This window comes from Channa argus, chromosome 6 (genome assembly GCF_033026475.1).
Source record: "Channa argus isolate prfri chromosome 6, Channa argus male v1.0, whole genome shotgun sequence".
NCBI classification, from domain to species: Eukaryota; Metazoa; Chordata; class Actinopteri; order Anabantiformes; family Channidae; genus Channa; species Channa argus.
The window spans coordinates 25036330-25055036 of record NC_090202.1 but is presented as its reverse complement, the minus strand read 5'-3'; the positions used below and the strand labels follow the sequence as shown (position 1 = coordinate 25055036).

The 18707-nt window shown below is 44.7% G+C and overlaps 1 protein-coding gene across 3 annotated transcripts in view; it reads left to right on the top strand.

Moving 5' to 3' along the window:
* Positions 1-18707, top strand: part of cdon (cell adhesion associated, oncogene regulated) — an 80427-nt gene that overhangs the window by 34221 nt on the left and 27499 nt on the right. The window lies entirely within an intron of this gene.

Below are 18707 nucleotides of genomic sequence, written 5' to 3'. Positions count from 1 at the left end.
ACTTCTCTCCAAAAACGGTTTCTATACAACTGAACTGCAAACACAAGTATAATTTTAAAGAGTGTGTAACTGCTAGTGGATTAAATGTTCCCAGACAACGGATTACTTTTAGCCAAAATATCCCAGTAGTTTTGTGACTTTTTGTGGTTGTGTTAGCTTCACACATAACTTCACACAAAATGTGTTTAAACTAAACCACAATTTTTGACTTTGACTAAACAAAACCACACAGGACTCTGGTGGGTCTGCGGTGGGACAACTGTACACATTGTATGCCTCTCATCCACCTCACCCACCTGCTTGCAACTTACTTTTCATTAATAAAATGAGTCCTTTGTTCTTTTAAAAGTATGTCACAACATGATTACAATTACAACATGAACAGTTTAGTTGCTTAGGCACATAAATGTTTTGGGTTTTTTACATTTACAGTGCACCTATCAGAAAACGACTGGCCTGCCCATTGTATACACAGTGTTTGTGCGTTTGGGTGAACACTGCTTCCTACTTCCTGTTTGACCAAAGCAGCCAGTGTAAAACTGAAATCCAGTTTTTAATCTTGCATACTTGTTAATCTCTGCTATATTAAGAACCTTTATTTATTGTGTGTTTTTTGGCGTAAAAAAAATGAATAAGGAAAGTTTGAGAAAGTTTTGGATAAAAATTTAGTCCATCTGTGTTTTAGTGTGTGCCTGATTTATTGCAGTATTTATTTAGGTAACTGTGGTAATGAGGGAAGGATATCATCACGGATTGTCCAGACAGCTCTGATTACCAACATGATTCATCAGTGCAATCACAGTGAGGACAGTAAAGATAAATTCCCTTCACTGAGGAGCATCTCTAACTCTTTTTAACCCAAAACCTCTTCATCATCCTCCTTTCATATTTTCTATTCTTGCAGTGTCTGTGATCTTCTCTCCTCTCTTGTCTTCGTTTAAAAACAGCTTTCAATTTCCTGGGTAGGAGTCTTCAAAGGGAGCAGGAGGGGGGCGAGAGGCCGAGTAGGATGCCAGAGGCACAGTGACAGCTGGGAGGCAGGAGACTCTGAGACAAGATCAGAGGGTTTGAGTTTCTGACCGCCGCAGACGCGCTGTCATTCTCCGAGCTCCTGCCCCTGCTGCTCACACACACACATGCAGTGATTATACAGCGTACACATGCAAAACACACTTTTCCTCTGCGTACTGGTGTACGTACACAACCGGCTGGCAGATGCACACATAAGCAAAGTGCTGAAAAAAAAAAGAAAAAACCTCCACTCAACCTGAGTAGTTCACGTGATGCAAAATAAAACGGTGCCACAAAGCAAACTCCACTGCACACTTTCCCAGAAACACCTGCTCTGAGCCGGTGCCCTTCATCCCAGCGCCAGAGGTCTTCTGAGGCTGTTGCAGTGTGTGTTGCAACATCGAGGTTTTATTCCCAGGTGATGATGTAAGTGTTGTGGGAAGAGCGAAAAATAATCTCATTCAATTTACATAATGTGTTGACTTTGGAACTGATACCATTCTGCTGGAAGGAACGCAGAACCATTTCACTGGCAGCTCTCGAGCTCGACACATTTTAGTGATTAATGCGCTCAAACCGACTTGAAACATCTGTCCCACTTTCCCATCTGACTTTCTCTCGACGCTGCACTTGGCTTACTTACTCGATATAAGTTTCGGCATGTCTTCGATGCGGTGGCTTCGGATAGTCTTCAAAGCCAGATCAGGTAATGGCACTTTGGCTTTGGTGATCCAGCTTTTGAAGAGTCTGGGGGCATGTCACAGCAGTATCTCTGCCCCGTTTAATCACACCTAATGGCCTGGAGAGCTTTCTGTACAGGGAAGCGAATTATATCGAGATAGCAGCGGGTAAAGCGATGCCAGGCTGTTTTGTTGCTGTCTGACGTGTGGCCTGGCAACCTCGTCCAACCCCTGGAGTAAAGTGACATCAGTGACCACAAAGCTCCCGTTTGCACACGAGCAGAGAGGTGGGATAAACAGGGGATCTGTTTGCAAAGGCTCAGTGACGCTTTTCTAAGTCTCACCTCAAAAACCAAAGTGTTGACTGCTCTCGTATTCCCAGTACATATTACACTCTCAAGGAAAAATATGCAGGAGTGCTGGAGGAGAGCCTGAGATTGAGTATGAAAGAGAGAGTGGAAGAAAATGACACAGTAGGGACTCGAGTAGACGGGGGGGGGAGGCAGAAAGCGGGGGGAGAGAGGGAGAGGCGGCATGAGGGAGAAAAGGAAGGGGGGAATGCTCTTTGTTAATCCCTCCACATCTGGCTTCTATTTGGATGTGGAGGCCGCTAAAATAATGTTTTTCACCCTACAAGCCTTTCTGTGCTATAAATTACCCACCAGCCACTGTGCCTTCCTGGCTGAAACTCTTTCAGGGAGCCCGTTTTCACGTCTCCGGCAGTCCACCGAACTCCTCCCTCTCCTCCTCCCCACTCTCCTCTTCTCGGCTTTCTCCATTTTGAAAATCCCTCCTAGCGCCAGCCCAGCGCAGTGAAATCAGGCCTTTCTTCCTGTCAGATTTCCCCACTTCCTACCTGTAGCGCTGTCGCCCTCGGTGCAGTCGGATGCCTCACAAGTCAGTGCGCTGGAGCTCCTACGCAGACAAAAAGCAGTCCAGCGAGTCTGTCTTTGTTCCCATAATACTGCGACAGACTCCTGACCATTTCAGTGTTGCCCCCCGAGCGCTCGGGCTACAAAAGCAGGAAAGGTTATCCTGGCTTCACTCCGTCGATGACCTCAGTACTCGCGGGTTTCTAAGTAATTTTGATCACACACTGTAGTTTTCCAGTAACGATTGAAAACACATGTTTGAACCTCTTCTTCTTTGTTCACCACAACTTGAAATCCACCTGGTGGTTTTGATGTTGTGGTAAAGATCGAGCGCTGGCTGCGATATACAGCTGTCAGAACACACAGTGCACTGCAGAGTGACAGAGGTGACCCCTGCACACCACCAACAATAAAACCACCAGGTGCACGTAATGTACGTTACAGTAAATGATTTACGATCGACTGATGCATCAGCCTATGTCAGGCTCAGCTGCTTGTTGCTGACTTCTGAGTGTGTTCACTGTTTCCGAGCTAAATAATTGACTCATTGCTCTGCCTTCGCTCCGTAGTTTCTTTAGTCTATGGCCGGTTTAGGCTGTTTAGTTATCACACTAAGACTCTTTCTCAGGATTTGCTCTCTTGAAGTGAGCTTTTATTGTAGGACTAACACAGAGTGCTGTTTATCACGACTGAGCTGACAACTGCACTTTCTATCACCAGCAAGGAGTCGACTGCTAAAATCTACACGTTTGTTCAGGGACAGTGGTAAGTGGGTGTTGTCGGTTTTAGCAGGTTCGGCATCAAAAATGAGTTTGTGTGTGGACCAATGCCTGTGCTTCTGTCACTGGAAAACCTCGGGCACTCTGGGATTTAAATAATAATAAAAAAAAAAAAAAACCTACTTACGAACAAATCTAAAATATTGTGTGTGTTTTTCTTTCTCTAAAGAAAAACGTTACTGACTTGTATGATGAAAATGTGAATGTTCATTCAATTAAAACACATAAAAATGAATCTGTTCTTGCATGAAGTCCAGTGGGTGTAAAGTAGCAGGTTGTTTAGCTCATTGCTTGGACTTTGTAGCATTGTGTTCATTCTGCTGTTTGTCTTCCAAGTGTTGAAATATAGCAGCATGTTATGTCTGGCATGATGATGTCTCACAGTCAGTTGTGCAACTTTCCCTCAAAGCAAATCTGAAATCTGACAAGGCTTCAAGCTGGACTTCCTGGTTTCCCTTGTATTTTCACTCTGAACACAGCCTACAAACCAGACCTGAAGCCCCCTTCGGTCTCTGAACAGTGGGACAGTCAGGCAGCCTCTGCACATCACCACCAGAGGTTAACCTGAGTCCAATGTGCAGAGGTGCATAAAAGTAGTGGGCTTGAATGTGTGGAGCCAGACCCATGCGGTGTAAGGGCCAGTGAGAGGGCCAAGGCAGGGCCCCTTGGAGAAGGGGGGAGGGAGGCTGATGGAAGGGGAGAGAGGTGGTGGGTCAGTGCCTCTTCACTAGAAACACCAATTAGGTAAATAAGAGGTGACAGCTCAGAGGATGAAAGGGAGAGGATTGACTAATGTGCAAGTTCAAGTGGTAACGATGAACTGGCCGAACCTGATTTTAGAGTCATTAGGCACGTGTTTGAGGAGGGCAGCTGGTCCTGCCAGGAGGCCGAGGCTTCCGCAGGTGATCCCTGATAGCAGGGCACATCTGCTCTGAAACCAGAGCCATGCGAGATGCTTTTAGTAAAGTAAACACCCCTCACTTCTCACCCAGTGAAAGAGAAGCCAACCAGCTCGTTCTCTGAAGCTGGCAACGTCACAAGACGACTACTCTGTGGACATCAACGAGAAAATAACTCTCGAGTCAAGTCATCACTCGATTGTTTAAAGAGGTCCTGAGAAACAACAGGGTCATGTGAGCCTGCAGAGGGGAATGTGTAACATATTTCAGCACGGTGTAATTCTAGCTGGTCATGGCCTATCATCTGGATTGAGTGGATGTCGTCCCTTTGCGTGTACCCATTGTGTCAACGGGCCCTCTGCCACATACTTTGATGTGCCCCCTGTCTCTTCTGTCTGTCTCCCCATTACTCCATCCCATAATTACCTTCTGCATTTCATTCAGTGAACCCAATCCTTCCTTTGCTTGTCTGCCAATTTCTCAGATGTTCAGAGAGAGCCATGTCATTAGCCTGCTGAGATGGGTTGACCAGAGGATTGAGTGTCTGGACGGCTCTTGCAGAGCCGTCTGGTTCAGTGGGACAGTCTGTGCGTCTGTTTTCACAAATAATTGTAGCACAAGCCTCCAAAACAACCCCGGATCTTAAAGACTCAGATTTATTGTGCATGAGTTACATTTCTGTGGTCTGATTATCTCATATTGGAAAACTGCTGTTGCTCTGTCTAGCTGCTTGTGTGACGCCTGTGCATCCTCAGGCTGTCAGAGTTTATCTCAGCAGCAGTGAGAAAGTCTAGATAAGAGATGAGGGACCAGATAGAGGTCGATAGGTTTGAGAGCTGACATTGTGGATGAAAACTGGACTAGGCCCTCGAATTCCAGCAAGGGCTTTTCCTAATTTATCCTGTGAAAGGTAAAGAAAGAGAAGACACAAACAGCCTTTCAAAGCACAATGTAGATGTATGTCAACAATGCTCAGGATCCTAAAACCCACAACATTTTTCATTTTTCTGTCATGATCCATGGGATTATTTATATGAAGGTGGGGTATGAACAGAGGAGCCAATTCCTCCATGCAGGGGTCTAAAATATCAAAGCCAGAAGGCTGTGGGGAAGATGGAAAGGGTGGATGCAACAGGAGGGTTTCAGGGTGGTGGGGGCTGGCTTTTGTTCCAACCCCTCCACCAGGATCCCCTGAAAAGATCACCGAGCAGGCCGATTCGTCACGGTTCCGAGCCCTCTCCTCTGATTGGTTAAGGAGGGCAAGCAGATGTTGGAGCTGCAGCAGGGGGTTCGGATAATTCCAGCTCCTCACTCTCACACCGCGGGATGGTCACACAGCACCAGCAGCTCTCACACACAACCTGTTGAAGCAGGGGCCCATAGACGCACAACTCGCTTGGGTGACTTTCAAAGAAAGATGCACAACTTTCACAACTCAGCCCTGTTTAGTTACATCAAAACTGAACATAGACACTTGCATATGCAAATAGACAAAACACAAGCAAAAAGAACGACACCAATTTGACAACACAGGCACAGCATTAAAAAAAACGTGTTGCAAAATGCGGTTACTGGAGTTGATTAGAAGAAGTTGATGTTGTTTGGCCCTCTAATGTTTTGACCCCCCCCCATCAATTTTAAATAGGGGGGCCATGCACTCCACACTCCACTGTACGACTCCACTACCCACTTTGACCTCACATCCCTTTTCTGACAGTTTGGACCTAAAAACGGACACATTATAACCTTGTAAAAGTAGAATTAATTACAGAGCCACTGGATTGGATTGCATTAAATAGCACAGGTGGCCATAATGTTATGTCTGTTCATCGTAGTTTTTCTTTGGAAACCTTCATAAAACATCAATATTATCTAAAAGGAACTATTCATGCCTCATTTGTATGTGTCCTTGTCCATTCGTGGATAGAAGAAGACAAAGACCCGACAAGATTCATCAGCACCAGGTTTCATGCAATTTAAACTAGTCAGATTTAATATTTGATTGATTGTATTTGTTACAATTTGGGGTGAACTCAGAATTTATGTTACAAATTAGATAATAGTATTTCTACACACAAGCAAGTCTTTTCTCTGCTGCCGTGTGCAGTGCAAGCCACCAAACCATGGGAGTTCATGTAAAGTAAACATTGAGAAAATCATCAGAGGCTTTTTACACAAATAATGTTCAGTACAATTCAAGTATTTGCTTATTTAAGAACAGCTTTATTTTATTTATAACTGCCAAATGATGCCTTGTTAACATTCTGACCTTGTCACCCCCCCCCCCCCCCCCCCCCCCCCCCCCGACCTTATTAGTGTGATTTTGTAGAGATTACTTGTCTGTGTATCATTTCAGAAATCCTGTTTCTCGTCTTGCCAGCTCTGCAGCTCTTTATCCCAATCTTTAGCGTCTCTGCTACAGCAGATAACAGTACAGAGGGCAGTGGCCTTATGATCCAATCCGCTGAAGCCTCAGCTTGAAGAGGCAATTCAGACTTCAGCAATTTGGACAGGACTTATAATTGCTCTGCTTTGCATCAGCAGACTGATGCCTGCTGAAGGTCTGGGTCCCATACAGAGCACTTCTGGCAGTTAAAGAAGCAGATATGCTATCTGGAAAAATCTGCAGGCTCTGAAGCTGAAAACAGTTCCCATACTGTCCCTCCTCTGCTTGGCTGAAACTGCAGAGTAAACAACCCTTTGGACCATCTTCTGCTTTTGCCTTTCACTTCCTGACATGTGTTTTTATGCATAACAAAACAAAAATATAGATAACAAGAAAAAGAAGAATGGTGATGCCATCACATAAGCAATGAAAAGCAGTACTCCAACTGTTCCTTTTGTGATATAATGAACTGGAACAAGTCTAGAACAAACTATCATTTGTGGGTTATATCAGGCCATGTCTAATAAATCTTCACTAGACTCACTTTTCATCGCTAATTGCTCATTTCTAACAAAGGAAGACACAGATTTCAACTCTAGTTTCATCTTGCTGGGATCTGCATTTGCAGTTCTGGCAGGGTAACATAAGCACAATTGTGCATGTGAATGTGCACCTATCACAAAACACAAATCAGAGCCTTTGGAAAAGCCAACAGCGACTGTTTAAATGAACATCTTAAGATTTATGGGGCCAATTTACAGCGTTGCATTTTCTTATATAGAAGCAAAACAGATGGAAGGCTATCGTGATAGTTTTATTGACAATATGGTCCCGCGAGCTAAAAACCTTTCAGCCTGACCCTGGACAACTGCCACCAAAAATGAAGAGCAGCAGAGCAGTTTGGCAGGACATTTCTCATGACTACAGTAGGTGTGTTCATCAGAACCATACAGCCATAGCCCTGAGGTCCTTGGAACGGAGTCCGATGTGTTTAAGGTTCATTTAAGATTATTCTGTTTGTTTCCAGTGTTATTGATCTGTGTGGCATATTTGCTGCTCCACTTACTTGGATGGAAATGTCTGTGTATCTTCCACATTATGCTGCGTGTTTTCGATTTTCCTTCAGTTTTGAACGGCGCAGAGACAAACAGCTAACGCCGAGTGATTTAAAGCAGGAGGTGCACACAGGAAGGAATTTGTGATTGATTGAAATAATGAACAGTCCAGTTTGTCATTGTTAAAACCCAAAGGTCAAAGGGCAGCGTTTCTGAAAGAGCAGCCGGGAGTTGTCTTATCCGCTAAAAGTCAGCCTGCTGTGGCTCTGTTCCTTATGTGAGCGAGCTCTCTTTGAAGCGAGGCTACGCTCCCGTAGGTATAGCATGGCGTGACTTGAGCCGAACAGGGTGAGCAAACTCATGAGGGGAGATGTTCTGGTTGTGGTTATCGGTGCACTGTGCTGGCATCCAGGCAGCACAGCATGTTGGAGAGATAACAGGCCTGTAGGAGGGAGAGTGGGGGGGTGGGCGGGAGTCAGAACATCCACCTTTTAATACCATGTGACGGGGCCTCCACCCAGGTTGTGGACAATTGAAGTCGGAGCCAGTAATGCACATCTGTGCTTTATTTTATCCACGGTACAGTTTTGCTTTGGTGTGCACAGAGGGCAACAAACAAAGGGTAGTCGCACCTTGTTCCCATATACGCAGCTATAGGCCCCACCCAACCCCCACATGCGGGGGCCCATTTGGACACATACGTTACAGAGAATGCAAAGGTACGGCTCTTATATTGAAGTAGCATTCCAGCATAACCCCCTGGGGTAGATGACAGGCTTTTACTTAAAAGAAAAAAGGCATGCAGGGGGAGACTTGAAGTCTGAAGAGGATATTAGAAAAATACATTGGAAAAAAAAAGTCGCCTCTGGCAAGTTTTTTCACTTTCAGGAGCAATTTCGAATGTTCCCTTCAGAGGGAAAAGAGTGTTCAGTTGAGAGGGGGCAGGAGGAAGGGAGGGATGCTGTTTTTTTGTGTAGGTCTGAAGTGCAGAGGACGTAATGAAAACCAACTGGCAGGCCGTCACTATCTATCTATTCTGGTGCAGGGGAGCATTGACATGGAGACTTAAAACAGGCCCTCTCTAATCCAGTCAGGCCTGCACTTCTCCTTTTCTTCCCTCCTTCCCTTTCTGTCCTACTATTTCGACATCCAACAGTTCTCGAACTGAGTTGATGCCTTGGCAAAACACGACTTTACCGACAGGACGATGATGTGAGCTCATGTGCTGGGAGTGCTGGGCAGGTTATTCACGTAAGCTTCTTTGTCAGAGGCCAGACTCGCAGCCGCACCAGCTAAATATCTCACAATCAACACTGACAGATGGACTTTTCCTTTTATTGTATTTCTCATTTTTAGCAGTATAAACACAAATCCAGATGTGCCAACTCCCAAGTTTTATCTGGTTTTAAAACCCCTCAGATTCCAGAGCAGAATAGGCAACAAATCAGCCAGGTGGATTTTGTGGTCCTGAATCTCTAATGTGTGTTGTAATCACCAGATTGAGCAGTCTGGCTGTTTGACTGCGTCCCACCTGGCCGCGTGTTGAAAGCAGGCTTCGGAGCCACAGTGCAGGGTTCAGTCTGCAGGCTGATGACGCTCTAAAGAGGGAGTTCTTACTCACCAATACTGCTTCTTAATCCACAACGCACCACCCAAACCACGGGGCCCAACATTAGCTTTCATGCAGCTGCCCAGTGTGTGTAATGAATATGAGCATTTTTATTTGTTTGTTTGCATCTGAAGTCTAGTAGCTCTGAGAGGCTTGTGGCAATGGTGCACTTCAAACACTCTGATGCAGCTTCAAAATTTGAAAACAACACAATTAAATGCTCACATTCATACAAATGATATAGATAGATTCACTCTGTACTGGGTTTATTAAACATGTATTACTGACTATTAGATTAAGTAATTTACAATTTCTGGGAGCCTGAGCTTGTTGGAATTTCACCAACAGTGCAGATATCCGCACAAATCCAATTGAAACACACAAAAAAAAAGACTTACAAAACTGATGTCATGGTTGAGTCTTAGTAAAAAATAAAATAACTGAGTCATTAATTCCACATTGTACTATATTATGTATTTTACAGCGAGCTCCTTGCTTGGCTTTAATATAAATGTAAGAGAATTTGTCATTTGAGCAAACAAAGCCAGATCTCTGTTAAAACAACGGAGCCACCGAGGTTCGCTGTGACATTTAACGGCATGAACACTGTACAAACCCCGTTAAATCACACATGTTATTAAAGTCTACGTGAGTGATGTTGAAACTGATTAAACCGTGATTATGAATGCACCACTAGATATCTGTGACCAGTCAGAGGAAACACGGCGGTGCCCATTGTAACTGTGAAACATTTATGACTGCCGCTCTGTAGTTAAACATTTGTTAACACTCCATCCACTCTTTTCCTGATCAGCAGTCATTAGTGAAGTCCAACAGGCTGCTCTCATTAACCAGTCCAGGCTGACAGGTAGAGAGAGCCTTTCATTCTCTGCACATTTCTTATTGCCCACTTTAATGAGCACTTTGGACCATCACCTCTGTTCTGTGATTTACAGCATTTTTAGCAGAGATCAGAGGCCCGGCCCTGTTGCGTGCCTGTGAAGCCGGCAGCCTTTCCTGACACCCCGGGCTGGCCTGGGCACTAGGGGGACGCAGCTGGGCTCAACATGGCCAGAGGTGTGAGCCCCATGGGTTTAATGAGCTGATGGGTGAGGCGGATTACAGGGGAGGTCAGAGGTGATGGGACCGGGGCCGCGGAGGCTGCTCTTTATATCCATGAGCCAGATTATAACATATGAGATTAACTCCATCAATGTGTAGTCAAAGAGAATTCCTCAAAGTCAGAACACTTATTCTGAGACAAGTTGACAAGCGGCCTTTGTGTGTCCGCCTCTACAGTGCCTGTTAGCGTTCAAGATAAATCCCCCCAAAATGTGCATGAGGGGGGGGGGATTTTTTTGTGCTGTTAAGTGATAATGAATTAGATCCCAGAGGAAAACATGGTAACACTTTCAATTTACAGCCCGCGACTTACAGGGTAAGTACAGTGTACTTACTGTGTACTTAACTGTGTACCCCTTAACTGCAAAGTACTTAGTGTGTAGGTATTTTTCTTATTGCCATCTTCTTACCCCATTGTTCCCCAAAGATTTCTCATTGGTATCAAGTAACACATAGGTACACCATTGTTACTAAGAAGTACACAGTAGGTACACAGTAAGTACACTGTAAGTCGCAGGCTGTAGTGTTTCGGAAAACTGTACTACTCACAACTGTCTTTCAACTGTACTGAACATTTTCACTTAAACTTCCTGAAGAAGAAAATGGAGCAACAGCTAAGTTCATTTTAAGAGAAACGTGCCCTGAAACTGAAGACAGAATTAGGAATATGTCTCAGATTATCCAGTGCCCACATTTCTCCTAGATGACTGTTTTGAAATACAGAGACATAAAAAACTGAGATGCACTCGAGTGCTTTTAACAGACAAAACATTTTACAATTGCTCAGTGGGAATGAATGGGCATTCACTCCTACCCAAATATAGCATATGGCATATGGAGGAGGAGGGACTCAGACCACCAACCCTGCAATTATTCGACAACTTGCTCAACCATCTGCAACTGAAATATATTTAGCGATGTAAAATAAAGAGGACAAAAGAAAACAACATGTGAATTAAAAAAAAACAAAAAAACATCTTGAGTCTTACGTCTGCAACTTGCATTAGTGCAAGTAGAGCCAACGTATGTCTGAATGAACTCTTGATGTGGCAGGCTTCTTTAAATCGCCTGCTCCAGCACCAGAACATTAATCTGATCGATAGAGACACGATTTCAATAATGATAAGACTTTTAAAATGGTCCTTCCCTTTGGGATCACCACAACACAATTATCCTCTCACCTTCATGTCCACAAAAAAAAAAATCCTATCTCTAAACAAACATGCCCCATAATGAATGTACTGTGCAGCCAAATGATTGCACAGTGGCTCCAAAATACTAGTCTTTATCTCATTATCTCCTAAATTTTCCTCACTTGACAGCTCTGGGCTAAGAAACCCACCACACAGTAGCAAGCAAGTCTTTCATTAGCCTAAATATATGTGTGCGACCACAGCATAATCAGTGAGCCAAGAGAATGAAACTGTGAGGCTATCGGGCTATTAGACGTTTGTTTTATGCAACATAAATCTCCGAGAGAGCACTTTTTAATATCTAATACTTAATATGTTTTACACACACAGACCCTCTTGACAATATCACAGAGCCAAATCTTCTCTTTTGAAATCAAAAGTTTCTTAATTTTCGACAGTGCTTGACAGTCGCACTGTAGTAGCAGTGATGACGAGAAATATGTTTCTAGGAAAGTTAGTGGAGGAGCAGGAGGCCGGCGATCGAATTTCCGGCGTCTCCTGTTTGGAAGGTCACGATGGACAAAGGGATTCTTTGAGAGCACAGGGTCATGTTTGCCATGGACCTGAGGGGAGATGTACCCATGAGCACGTGGGGTACCACCAGCCACCATCTGAATGTGTTGCTGCAGCAGCATCAGATGGTTCCATTACTTGTTTCCACCTGCCTCGTCTCTCTTTCAAACAGTTTGTCCCAGCTGCTCAGTTTTCCTGCATATCTGACACCCAAAATAAAGCAAATCACTGTATATCTTTTTGACCTTTTTGTCCTGTCCTCTGAATCTGGGACATTGCTTATGCGTTTGCACACACCTTTCCTCCACGTGATTTTAGCCAGCCTGTCTATTTTTAATCTGTAAGGCCCAGTTTGAAGTTTTGACCATGCAAATAAGTTCCTAAAAAACTTAACCACTTAGAGTTTTATAGAAATAAGCACAGTAGAGCCTGGGATTACAAACTGGGCCTTAAACGTTACCAAGACATTGTCAAAGCACAAAAACAGGGCTGCGAGCTCATGCTGGGATGGGACATTAACTGAGGGAGCACACGTGCCATTAAATATACGCCTGTTCAGAAAAAGCTTTTTATTCCCCTTTAACAGGGCCATAAACGGCCGTTCGGTCCCCCGATCAGGGGACCACAGGCCCAGTGACAGGAGCGTCATCAGTCCAGCTTCACATTTACACCCTCACCTTCCAGCATTTGTCTACTTGGCTGGATAAAACGGAACACAGGAAGTAGATATAAATCCAACTCTGGGGTCAAGGGGACTCATGTCCGGCAAGCCAAATTCGAAACAGGTGCCCTTTCAGACAGCTCTATCTGGCTCCCACTTGGACTGTCTTTCCAACTGTCTCTGGGGAGCTATCGATTTATGGAGCAGAATGGGGAGAGAAGCCTGTGGGATGGAGCAGATTGTTCACGGCTCTAGCTTGTCTTTCAGGCATGACGGGGAGAAAAGGAGACGTGAAGCCCTTGGTGAGATAGTGAGCAAGAGTAAAAGTAGGAGATCATTATGAAGACATCAGTGTCTTCATCTCGCATCTGCCTGAGATTTCCCCCTTTGTCCATCCTCGTCTGGAATTTGACTGTGGCTACATATGAAAACTTCCACACGACCAGGAAGACATGTAGAGTATATCAGTACATAAACATGCAGCCACGCTTGCTTTGTTTACTCTTGGCACATTTTCCTGCGGCTCCACGGTGATTATCTGCTGATGTTCTGCAGTGACTGTGTGCCTGGCCCCCGCTGAAGGCTCTAAGGCTCCACGTCTGAAAAAAAGGAAGCGAGATGGATAGTATCTGCCTTGGTAGTTTGTTTGACCAGTGCAACGCACAAACAAAAGCAATGCTTCTCCTGAGATCTGGGCTCTGTCTATATCAGAAGGCTAAAAAAAAAGATAAAAGATGAGGGCAGCGGATGCTCGATCACACCCTGACATCCCGTCCTTAGCCTTTGTTCTGTCTGCCAAACGCCGATCTCTGCATCTCTGCCCAAATCCCCGAAACTTCCAGATATTTTGGGCACGCGCTCTACTTGAAGTTGACTAATGTGCTCTGCATAAGCTGCGTTCAGGAATGCATGCTGACAGCTTCATGGCCTTATCGAAAATAGATGCAGCATGATGGAAAAATGCCAGCTGGTAGATGTTTGTGTATTTAAGTATTGACATCTATATACGTGTGTGTGTGTGTTGCTGAGGAAGATTCTTTTTCTTCTTCACTCCTCTGCCCTTGACTCTGACCTTTACTCAACAGATTTCTGATGGATTTCCAAGAGCTGAGGGCATCGTAAATGCACACATAAACATTTATCGTATGAATATGATATTTTATTTCAGTCAGTTAAACAAAAATGTGATGGAAGACTTCCACTTTAGCCACACACAGATGGGCAAACAGATGCTCAAGCTCTTGCTCACGGGCACTTCAACATCTGGGACTGAACCGCCCACCGCGTGGCTGGCGAACAACCTGCTTTACCTTCTAAATCTAAAAAGGTCACAAATGAGAGCTGATCGTCACTGTTATATCTGCTCCAATGTGCTGGAGAAACTGGGTTGAAATAAACTACAAGTAAACTGTATTTCCTGTAACACACCGAATGCCCAATCGCGGTCCCTTGACGTAATACTCCTCTGAATCTTGGTGCATTGATACAAAGTAAGGGCACCACGCGCACGGCTCACATCACGAAACAACGAGGGGAGCTCATTGAACAGTCAGTACAGAAGTTAGTTGAGAGGGAAAAGAACACTCTGAATGTGGGATTCAGGCTCACTTTATGCGCGCAGAGGTTATATGACCAGACGGGGTGCCAGTGAAAGAGAGTGTGGTGACCTTTAACAGCTCCCTTAAACCAGTCTGGGACTTTAAAATCCACATGCCGGGGTCCTGGATTGAACCCACAGCAGACCTCACTGCAGAATAGACACGGCAGGCCCAATGGGAAACTGATTGCTTATTTAACTACTGTTTTATGGAATACCTAGTGACAGGAAGTCCTTAAAACAGCAGCAGTAACTATTTATGTAGTCACTTTTTGGAGTAAACACACACGCTCGCCCCTCCTCCCTCCAGCAGACACCCTGCCGTTAAGGAATGCGCCCATTCACAAGCTGGTGGCCATCTTGGAAGCTTGGCTCTCACTTCCTGTTTCCATGGCTACACTCCAGCGCTACGGGAGATGATAAGCACTCGCAATCTCAGGTCTTAATCCTCTTCATCTAGCTCGGTTTCCACATTGCTTTATGCCTTTTGGATTGAGCTGGAAAAGCCAGTTAGCTGCAACGAGCTAACTGCATTTGTGTATTCATTGCTTTGAATACGGATAAAGACTTTCGGTGACGACAAATGAGAGTTGGTCTAAATGCGTCTGGTACACACGTGTTTGTGGGGCAGCTGTATTCTGATCTGCTCCTTCAGTGTTGCACCATAAATCACAAGGTTACCATGAGCCCAAGGAACCAAAGGAAACATCGGACATACAGTGTAAAAATTATATTTTTATTCCCTCCCATCCTGCTCCGTTATTCCCCGGATACACGCTACAATCCACAACAACCCCCAAATGCTCCATCATGCCATCATCATTTCAGTGCTGATTGAGATTTTGGGAATGAGACCGGAACAACACATCTGCTTCATGTCTTGTGCAAATGCTCCTAATATTATAAATGTTACAGCGGGTCTATGTTTTACTGGGCGTTGAAGAAAAGTGTGCTTTTACTCCCAAGTAGTGGGAGTTTACAGAAATATCAGGCCCAATCCCAAGTCACCCCCCTTGACCATACCTCTCAGTGCTGGGTTTTGGTCTCCCACAGCCCCCAAACTGAGGATTTCCAGAGGAAAACAAGAAGTATGAAAAATTACCCAGAATGCCTCAAGAATCCTTGAATCATAACATCATGGGCATTAGTTGGCCATCTGATTACCATAACTTTTATTAAAAACATGGATGCTTACATACCGAAGTATGACTTATGACTAAGCGCGGACGTCAGAATGTGTGTAAATAACTCCATCTAAATTGCTATTTTTTTGTTCTACCTTTTTTAAATATTTTTGGGTTGCACCTCTGAACAGTGGTAAAAAAGGCCTAAGGGTTAACAATTGTTTGAATCCTCTATGTGTCATCAGTAGGCTAGTTAGAAACTGTGCTTTCCTCATTGTTGTGGTACTGGTAAATTAGGAATTAAGTATTACCTGAAAGGTTTCTAACACACTAAAAGCTTATTTACCGGTGCATCCACTCTGCTGGAACCTATGTCACAATTTCAACACTGTATAATGAGCTTTTTTTGTAGTGTTGCAGCTACAGTATTTTTCTTAGAAAGATGCTTCACAACATTGTGGTGAGCTGCTGTAGAAGCCTCCTCTCTTTATCTTTTTCTCTTTGTTTCATCGTTGGCGTCTGAGGCAGTAGCTGTGTTTCGGTGAGCTTTGGCAAACTTCGCCAGGGCAATGACTGAGTGAAAGCAGTGTAAATAGTTTCGCACAGAGGCACCATGTCCAATGAGGGGAAGCTTTAAAGAAGGTCAGAGGATGTACGGGGTCACTGCGGTGTCAGGAGGGACACTCAGGATTGTTCGACATGGTAAAGCCTGGGGAGATGTGTGAATAAGTGAGATGTTACAGACTGATGAAATTCCCAGAGAGCCTACGATGGATAATGCGATCCCACCACAGTGATGAAGAAACCAGATGGATAGCCTTCAGATTTCTGTTTCTTTTTCTGCATACAAGAACCCCCCTCCCCACACACACACACAACCACTGCACACACCTGTCTAAAGCATGAGATATGTGGCTCTCTGAGGGGAAATCCACAGCATGTTGTAAAATGTTGTGCTTTTTCTCACTCTTGTATATATATATATATATTTTTTGCCTGTATGACAAGTTGCAAATAAATGAACCTGTCTTACCTCCATAGACAAATATGTCGTAAACCTTAGTTAGAGTTTAGCCACGTCGGCTTTCAAGTTAATTTAGGTGTCAGATTTAAGGCCTTACATTGAAGCTTCGGTATTTCGTACTGCTGACCAATCCGCAAACCCCGACTGGCCCAAACATCGTGCTCCTGTTATCTGAAAGCGCCTTTTAATAGCACTGGGAGTCAGACGTCCCTCGGGCCCCTGCTGACAGAGTCAACACAACCCAGCACCGCTTTGCAGGTCATAAACACTCAGTTGACAGTGGTCGGAGGCTTATTATCCTCACAGCTAAACAGAACGAGCTGGATGTACCAACTCCAAACATTCCCCGGCTGCAGACTTAGCAGGTCTCCTGAAGTTCTACGTCGAATCAGGTGGAACTTTTAATGTGTAAAGTGTAAACTGCCAGTGTTTCACAGCCACAACAAATAATCCCGCATGGGCTAAATGTGTTGTAATCTGTTGATATTTGATCAGGGCTGATACGACTGAGGAAACAGGTCTGATATCAGTTAAATGTGGGCCAGAGGTCATTGCTGCTTTGTGTTTTTAATGTTTCTGTTGCTTCTGCTCTCGGTGAGTAGCTCTCTGAACTGTGTAAGTATGTACCCTGGGGGGGCAGAGACAACCGAACCTTGAGTGGATGAGAAGTGTCTGCGCTGTCAGCTTTCGTTCCCAGCGTGGCCTCTCCTCCTCCGTCCAACCCGCTCCCGCCCCCACTGAGACCCTCCCTGGCCTTTTGTGTGTGGACCCTGCTCCCTGTGGACTCTCCACTCTCTGGCCTTTCACATGCGACTGTGTCCAATCACGCCGCTCACCCCCCTCTGAACCCAGAGCCGCCATCTCCATCTCCAACCAGTTCCTGACCCCAAGAGAGGGAGAGAGGTGAATACTTTTTAATCAGTAATAAGACATTTAGAAAAACAACTTTTGGGTTGCCAGGTTGTGAAAGGATTCTTTGGTGTAGCTTGTCTGCCATACATAATAATAAATAATATTAAATTCTTCTATTTTAACATGCAGTCCAGTAGGCAGTTCATGCAAAGTATAAGTACAGTATTTAGTTACTTTACTTTTGCTGCAATCTACAAAATCTGATTTAAAAAAAAGAGGTTCTGCAATGTGACATGACAGCACACACATTAAAAAAAAAACTAACCGAAAAGTTTGAAAAACTTGACTTAATAACAACAGAAAGATCAGTTTTAACTCCTCTGAGCGAGGAATCCGTCTTCACCGCCTCCTCCATGTTGTTTTCCCTTCCCTCCAGTGTCAGCGGTTTGCTGGTTTGTTGGCCTTGGCCCTGAGCGCCTGAAGGCCCTCGCTGGGACGACCCAGTCTCAGGAGGCTTGGATCACACCTTCCGTCTGAGTCAGCTGTCAGCTGGTGAACTGCACCTGCTGTCTGAAGCAGGGTGGGCCTGCCCCTGCCACTGCCCGACCAATGCCGGAGCACATAATTACTGTCTCAAAGATGATTATGCCGTTTGCTCATGCCCATACGCACAACAGATGACTGTTTCGCACTCCCAGTGCCCTCTGCCCCACCCCTCTGTGAAGGCGTTTCACCCAGTGGTGAGGAAACAGCACAAGCCAACCAACATTCAGGCCATCCGACCAACACGTCTGATGCCAGGAATGAGCCATCGCTATTAGCTGTTCAAACAATCCCCTCCCACATACAGTAACACCAATTCAGTTCACTGAGAGCCGGTTTCATCTACAAGGAACAGTGTATTCCAACAGATTTTTTCCCCCAGATGGTTTTACTGGGACTGAAGCTGTCAGATCGTATCAAACTCTTAAAGAGAGCCGTACAGTCACTTGATTAAAGGACGCCTTCACCCATATTGAACTTGCTTTGAGCAGTACATGTAAGCGAATGTCGTTCAACTTTCCTCTGATTTCTCTACATCAAAATATCCCTGTGCTTCTATCTGAAAAACCGATGACCTCACTTGGAGGAACCTTCAGTTTCAGATTGCGTTATGTTGTTGCTCTTACTATGGAGTTTGTAATCATGGTCAAACCTGCTTTGCCAGAGCTTCTACCCCTAATGATGAAAAACTCCTCTGGGTGATGTCATTTGTCAGCAAGAAGCAGAGAAATATTTTAAAACGAGGAAGTCAGACTGATGTTTAAAAGCATTGATGTACATTTCCCTC